The sequence below is a fragment of the Callithrix jacchus genome, chromosome 9 (genome assembly GCF_049354715.1).
Source record: "Callithrix jacchus isolate 240 chromosome 9, calJac240_pri, whole genome shotgun sequence".
Lineage (NCBI taxonomy): Eukaryota > Metazoa > Chordata > Mammalia > Primates > Cebidae > Callithrix > Callithrix jacchus.
In genome coordinates, this window is record NC_133510.1 from 100854290 (window position 1) to 100860663 (window position 6374).

At 36.3% G+C, this 6374-nt stretch overlaps 1 non-coding gene across 1 annotated transcript; it reads left to right on the plus strand.

The window, feature by feature from the left end:
• The first annotated feature begins 4286 nt into the window (after positions 1-4286).
• On the plus strand, positions 4287-4393 carry LOC118144562 (U6 spliceosomal RNA). The gene has a single exon (XR_004729330.1). It is a non-coding gene; the product is annotated as a U6 spliceosomal RNA (small nuclear RNA).
• Positions 4394-6374: the final 1981 nt, after the last annotated feature.

Here is a 6374-nt window from a genome sequence, read left to right on the forward strand (position 1 = left end):
AAAGGGAAGTGACATACAGAAAACAGAAGTGAGGCACAGAAACAGCTGGATTGGTTGTAGGTTAGCGTTTGACTTATTTGAACCCAGTTTGAACAGCTGGCCACCTTTAATTGGTCAAAACTCAGTGACTGACACACGTGTAGATTATAGTCTGTTTACATACCCAGTTAGGTTATAGTTCACTGTGCACAGAGAAATTGTATGCCCTCATTTTGTCCCTGTTGCCTTTCTTGGAAATTGAGGATTATCTATTTCCCTCAGAGGGGCATGACTGGAATTAAATGTGGTCAACAATTGTGCTGTACTGGCATAGATGTAAAAACTGCAGATAATACACTAGTAAATAGAGTCCAGCAGTATAATAAACAAATAATTACCTACAAAGTAGGGTTTATTCCCAAAATGCAGGGATACTTCATTATTAGAAATTTAGGTCTATAATGTGGATACAATCACTATAATTTGGGCATTATAATAGTACTTACCTAATTGAGTTCTTGTAAGGATTAAATGAGATATTTTATGCAATGATTATCTCAGTACCTGGCAAATGGCAACTTTTGATATATTTTAGCTCTTTTTGTTCATAACATTATTATACCACAGATAACATATGAACATCCAGAGAATGGTGCTTTTTTGATAAAACATAAAAAGTCTTCTTGAATTAAATGTAGAAATTATTATAAATTAAGTAGAGAAAGACATTTAATAAAATAAAAAATAGTTGTACAGGAATAGCAGTCAGTATCATAACCAACAATGAGACATTAACAAGATTATCATTAATCCCAAGGATACATGCTGTCATAACTGTAACTTAACATTATTCAAGGTACTGTTGCTAATTTAATAAGAAATGTATATAAGATAAAAATAACCAAAAAAAGCAAAACAATTAATTTTTTGCCTGTTATACATTTATCCACCAGGAAAGTCAACTAGTAAGTATATTTAATAAGTTAGTTGCTAATAAAATAAATAGACAAATCAATAGCTTTTCCTATATTTCAGCAATGACCAGTTTGAAATTAGAACAGAGTAAGAGTTCTTATCTATGGAGCAAGGGAGAATCCCTAGCAGTGAACTGAACAAGCAATGTGCATGGCCTGTGAGAAACAGAGAACAGGTTGCAATTGAAATTAAAAAAGAAGATTTAAATAGATGAAGAAAAATATTATCTGCCTTCAGAGGAATAAGGTACCTTACAAAGATGTTAGTTTTATGCAAATAACTCAATAACTTTAATAAAATTCTAACAAAATTTCTGAAGAACTTAAGTATCAAATAAAATTATAATTAAAATAGTATGATATTGTGTGGGGAAATTTTCCAAATACAATATGAAGAAAGTAGGACAGAAAATTATGTACTTATGTCATTCCATTTTATAAATTAAAATCTAGGGGCAATAATTATACAATATCTGAAAAAATTACTCTCAAACTGACTGGTGTGGTGGCTCATGCCTGTAATCCCAGCACTTTGGGAGGCTGAGGCAGGCAGATCAAGCCAGGAGTTTGGGACCAGCCTGGGCAACGTGACAAGACCCAGTCTCTACTGAAAACATGAAAATTAGCGAGGTATGATGGTACATGCCTGTAACTCCAGCTACTTGGGAGGCTGAGGTAGAAGAATTGCTTGAACCCAGGAAGCAGAGGTTGCGTTGAGCCGAGATTGAGCCAGTGCACTCTAGCCTGGGTGACAGAGTGAGACTTGGGTCTCCAAAAAAAAAAAAAGTACTCCCAAATTCTGGGATAGTAAGGACTGAGATTCCTGTTACTGATTTTCTCTGTGTGTGTGTGTGTGTGTGTGTGTGTTTGTGTGTGTTTCAATTTTACACAATGAGAATGTATTACTTTCTGTATTTTTAAAAAAGATATGCTACAGAAGTAAATCTAATAATTTTATCAGTGTGAAATAGGCACACTGTTGATGATGACATTGACATTGTTTTCTGTCAGTCACACTTGGACCTAGCCAAAACATCATTATCCACACTGTTTTTGTGCAATGGATAATATATTTAATAATTAACTCTCCACAGTATGTGGAAATTATGCTTCAATACTAAGTTTCATTTCACATAATAGATTTCAGTAATGTGCTTCAGCACCCACTATAATTAGTTGATGGGATTATATTCATAAAGACATGGTCCAACATAGAATTATGTTCCCCTTAAGACCTCTTCCATTTGAATTTATCCACTCTGCTGTGCCTGGATCAATCACACACTCACACACACATAAAAATAGACATACACATAGATACCTTTTTATTCAGATGATCATAATCTGTAGCTTTCAGAGAGTGCTTTTTATTTTAATTTTTATTTCTCATAGTAGAAAAATGTCAAAAGATTGAAAGTCAGGTGAGGTTTAGACATATTGGCAGTTAGGTGAGGTTTAGAAACTTAAGTTAAATGAAAAGAAATATACCTTTATATATTCCAATATATGTCTTATTTATATAGATATATTATGATATTCTTATAGAGAATCAAAACCTTTTCACAATACAAAAAAAAGATGCTAATTACTATCACTTGGGTTTCAATGGGTGCTTTATTTCATAATGTAAGGCATTAAGGTTGACCATCTTTTGACAGAAAAAGGTGGAAAAATCCATGTTGGTCATTTATACAAAAGCTTTCTTTACAGATTGACATAATAAAATATTCATAGTTGGAAGCCAGGTAAACATATTAAGATATTTTAATAAAGTTCATATTTCTGTTACTTCTCAATCTTCATGTTACATTTCCATATAAAGTATTATAGGAATTTTTAAATAGTTTGGTGAGTTTGATGTTATTATTGCAGTATTACAGAAAAGGAAACTTTAAAACAAAGATAGTAAGTAATTTGCCAAGCAACAAAAAAATAGAAGGATCTAGCCTCAATGCCTGCTTATTATAATGCACAGTACTTTTGTTTCCTGTCATATAACACATTAGTATCTGTGATATTTCCTCTGAATTTTTCAATATTTCTTCTGAAGTTATCAGTGTGTTAGTTATCTTGACATTTTCAGGCATTTACATTCAACAAAAAAGAATGTCACATTATTTATGTCCCTGGGAAGGGAAAGTTGATTTTTCTCCTTTGCAAGTGAAACCTGGGGACTGTCTCTGTGCCTTCCTAGTGCTCTGAAAATAGATAGTCACATTAAGCTCTTTGCCTTGCTTGCAAGGCCCTGTATGACTAGTCCCTGAGATAGCTTTTTCAACTTTCATTTTTGCTGCCTGTCTGCCCCTCACTCTCCACTCTTCAGCCATATGGTCTTCTACTGATACTCAGAATACCACAAGCTCTTGGCTGCTTCAGGGACATCTTACTTGGTGTTCTCTTGATATGGTTTGGTTCTGTCCCCACCCAATCTCATTGAATTGTACTCTCATAATTCTTACCTGCTGTGGGAAGGACCTGGTGGGAGATAATTGAATGATGGGTGCAGTTTTCCCATCATTCTCGTGGTAGTGAATAAGTCTCACAAGATCCGATGGTTTTATCAAGGGTTTCCACTTTTTTGTCTTTTTCATTCTCTTTTTGCCTGCTGCCATCCATGTAAGATGTGACTTGCTCCTCCTTGCCTTCCACCATGATTGTGAGGCTTCCCCAGCTACATGGAACTGTAAGTCCAATAAAACCTCTTTCTCTTGTAAATTGCCCAGTCTCAGGTATATCTTTATCAGCAGCATGAAAATGGACTAATACATCCCTCCACCTGGATCATTCCTCGGCAACCAGCTTCTCATGCTTCAAGTCTCGTCTTATTTGCTATAATTGGCCAGGTGTGGTGACTTACACCTGCAATGCCAGCACTTTGGGAGTCCAAGACGAGAGGATTGCTTGAGCTCTGGAGTTTGAGACCAGCCTAGGCAACATAGCAAGTCCCTGTCTCTACCAAAAGTAAAAATAAAAAAAAAAACAGTAGCCAGTCATAAGTGGTGTTGTGCCTGTGATCCCAGCTACTCAGGAGGCTTAGGTGAGAGGGTTGTTGAGCCCAGGAGGTCAAGGCTGCAGTGAGCCTCAAATGCACCACTGTACTCCAGAGTGGGCCACAGAGTGAGACCTTGTCTCATTAAATAAATAAATAAATAACAAAAATTAACTGCCATAACTTAGAGGGGCCTTTCTTAACCACTAAATCTAAGTAGGGCCCAGCCTTTTATTCTTTCCCAACCTGTTTATTTCCTTTCTCAAATATAATGCAACCAGCAACAGTTTTATGCCCTTGCTTACTCATTTTCAGTCTCTTTTTCACCACTAAAACTTATGCTTGTGCTCACTTTGGCAGCACATATACTAAAATTGGAACAATACAGAGAAGATTAGCATGGTCCCTGTGTAAGGATGACACACAAATTTGTGAAGGGTTACATATTTTTAGCCAAGTCAATTCTAAGCAAAAAGAACAAAGTTGGAGGCATCACACTACCTGACTTCAAACTATACTACAAGGTTACAGTAATAAAAACAGCATGGTACTGGTACCAAAACAGAGATATAGACCAATGGAACAGAACAGAGGCCTCAGAGGAAATGCCACACATCTACAACCATCTGATCTTTGACAAACCTGACAAAAACAAGCAATGGGGAAAGGATTCCCTGTTTAATAAATGGTGTTGGGAAAACTGGCTAACAGTGTGCAGAAAGAAGAAACTGGACCCCTTCCTGATACCTTACACTAAAATTAACTCCAGATGGATTAAAAACTTAAACATAAGACCTAACATCATAAAAACCCTGGAATAAAATCTAGGCAAAACCATTCAGCATAGGCAAGGACTTCATGACCAAAACACCAAAAGCAAGCCAAAATAGACAAATGGGACCTAATTAAACTCCAGAGCTTCTGCACAGGAAAAGAAACAATCATTAGAGTGAATCAGCAACCAACAGAATTGGAAAAAATTTTTGCAATCTACCCATCTGACAAAGGGCTAATATTCAGAATCTACAAAGAACTAAAACAAATTTACAAGAAAAAAACAAACAGACCCATTCAAAAGTGGGCAAAGGATATGAACAGACACTTTACAAAAGAAGACATAAATGAGGCCAACAAACATATGAAAAGATGCTCATCATCACTGGTCATTAGAGAAATGCAAATCAAAACTACATTGAGATACCATCTCACTCCAGTTAGAATGGCAATCATTAAAAAATCTGGAGACAACAGATGCTGGAGAGGATGTGGAGAAATAGGAACACTTTTACACTGCTGGTGGGAGTGTAAATTAGTTCAACCATTGTGGAAGACAGTGTGGTGATTCCTCAAGGACCTAGAAATAGAAATTCCATTTGACCCAGCAATCCCATTACTGGGTATATATCCAAAGGATTATAAATCGTTCTACTATAAAAACACGTGCACACGAATGTTCATTGCAGCACTGTTTGCAATAGCAAAGACTTGGAACCAACCCAAATGCCCATTGATGATAGACTGGACAGGAAAAATGTTGCACATATACACCATGGAATACTATGCAGTCATAAAAAACAATGAGTTCGTGTCCTTTGTAGGGACATGGATGAAACTGGAAACCATCATTCTCAGCAAACTGACACAAGAACAGAAAATCAAACACCACATGTTCTCACTCATAGGCGGGTGTTGAACAATGAGAACACATGGACACAGTAAGGGGGGTATCACACACTGAGGTCTGTGGCGGAGGAACTACGGGAAGGACAGTGGCAGGTGGGGAGTTGGGAAGGGATAACATGGGGAGAAATGCCAGATATAGGTAATGGGGAGGAAGGCAGCAAACCACATTGCCTATGCAACAATCCTGCATCTTCTTCATATGTATCCCAAAACCCAAAACACAATAAAATATATATATATATAAAAACAAAACAAACAAAAAAAATTTATGCTCAGTAGTAATATGGTATTGCCAACTCACTCATCATGGTAAACCATGTTCCAGACACACTATATGGACCACAGTGGGCCCTCACTAAAAACTGAGGTAATGGATACTGTTTTTTGCATGATAAACACATGAAGGCTATACAGAAAACTTCAGACACCTGTTCTTTCAGATGTTCCTAATTTCTTTTGTGAGTTTCAGTAATAGAGAAAGCAAATTATGAGCCTTAAGATAAGGTAGTATTCCATTGTCCTCCAAAACCAGGCCTATGAATACTCACTTATGAAATATTCAAAGAAAAGCAAAATTGTGTTCAATGTCATTCACCAGGAAATCTGATATTCATTCAATTGTTACAATTGTAGTGAATGCCACTTTAAAAAAGATAACTTGCCTAAAAGGATATTGTTAACATTCATATAATGACTTTTTCTTTTCATAGTTTCTTGAAGCCCTGTGGTTAGGAAATCCTTCCGTTTTC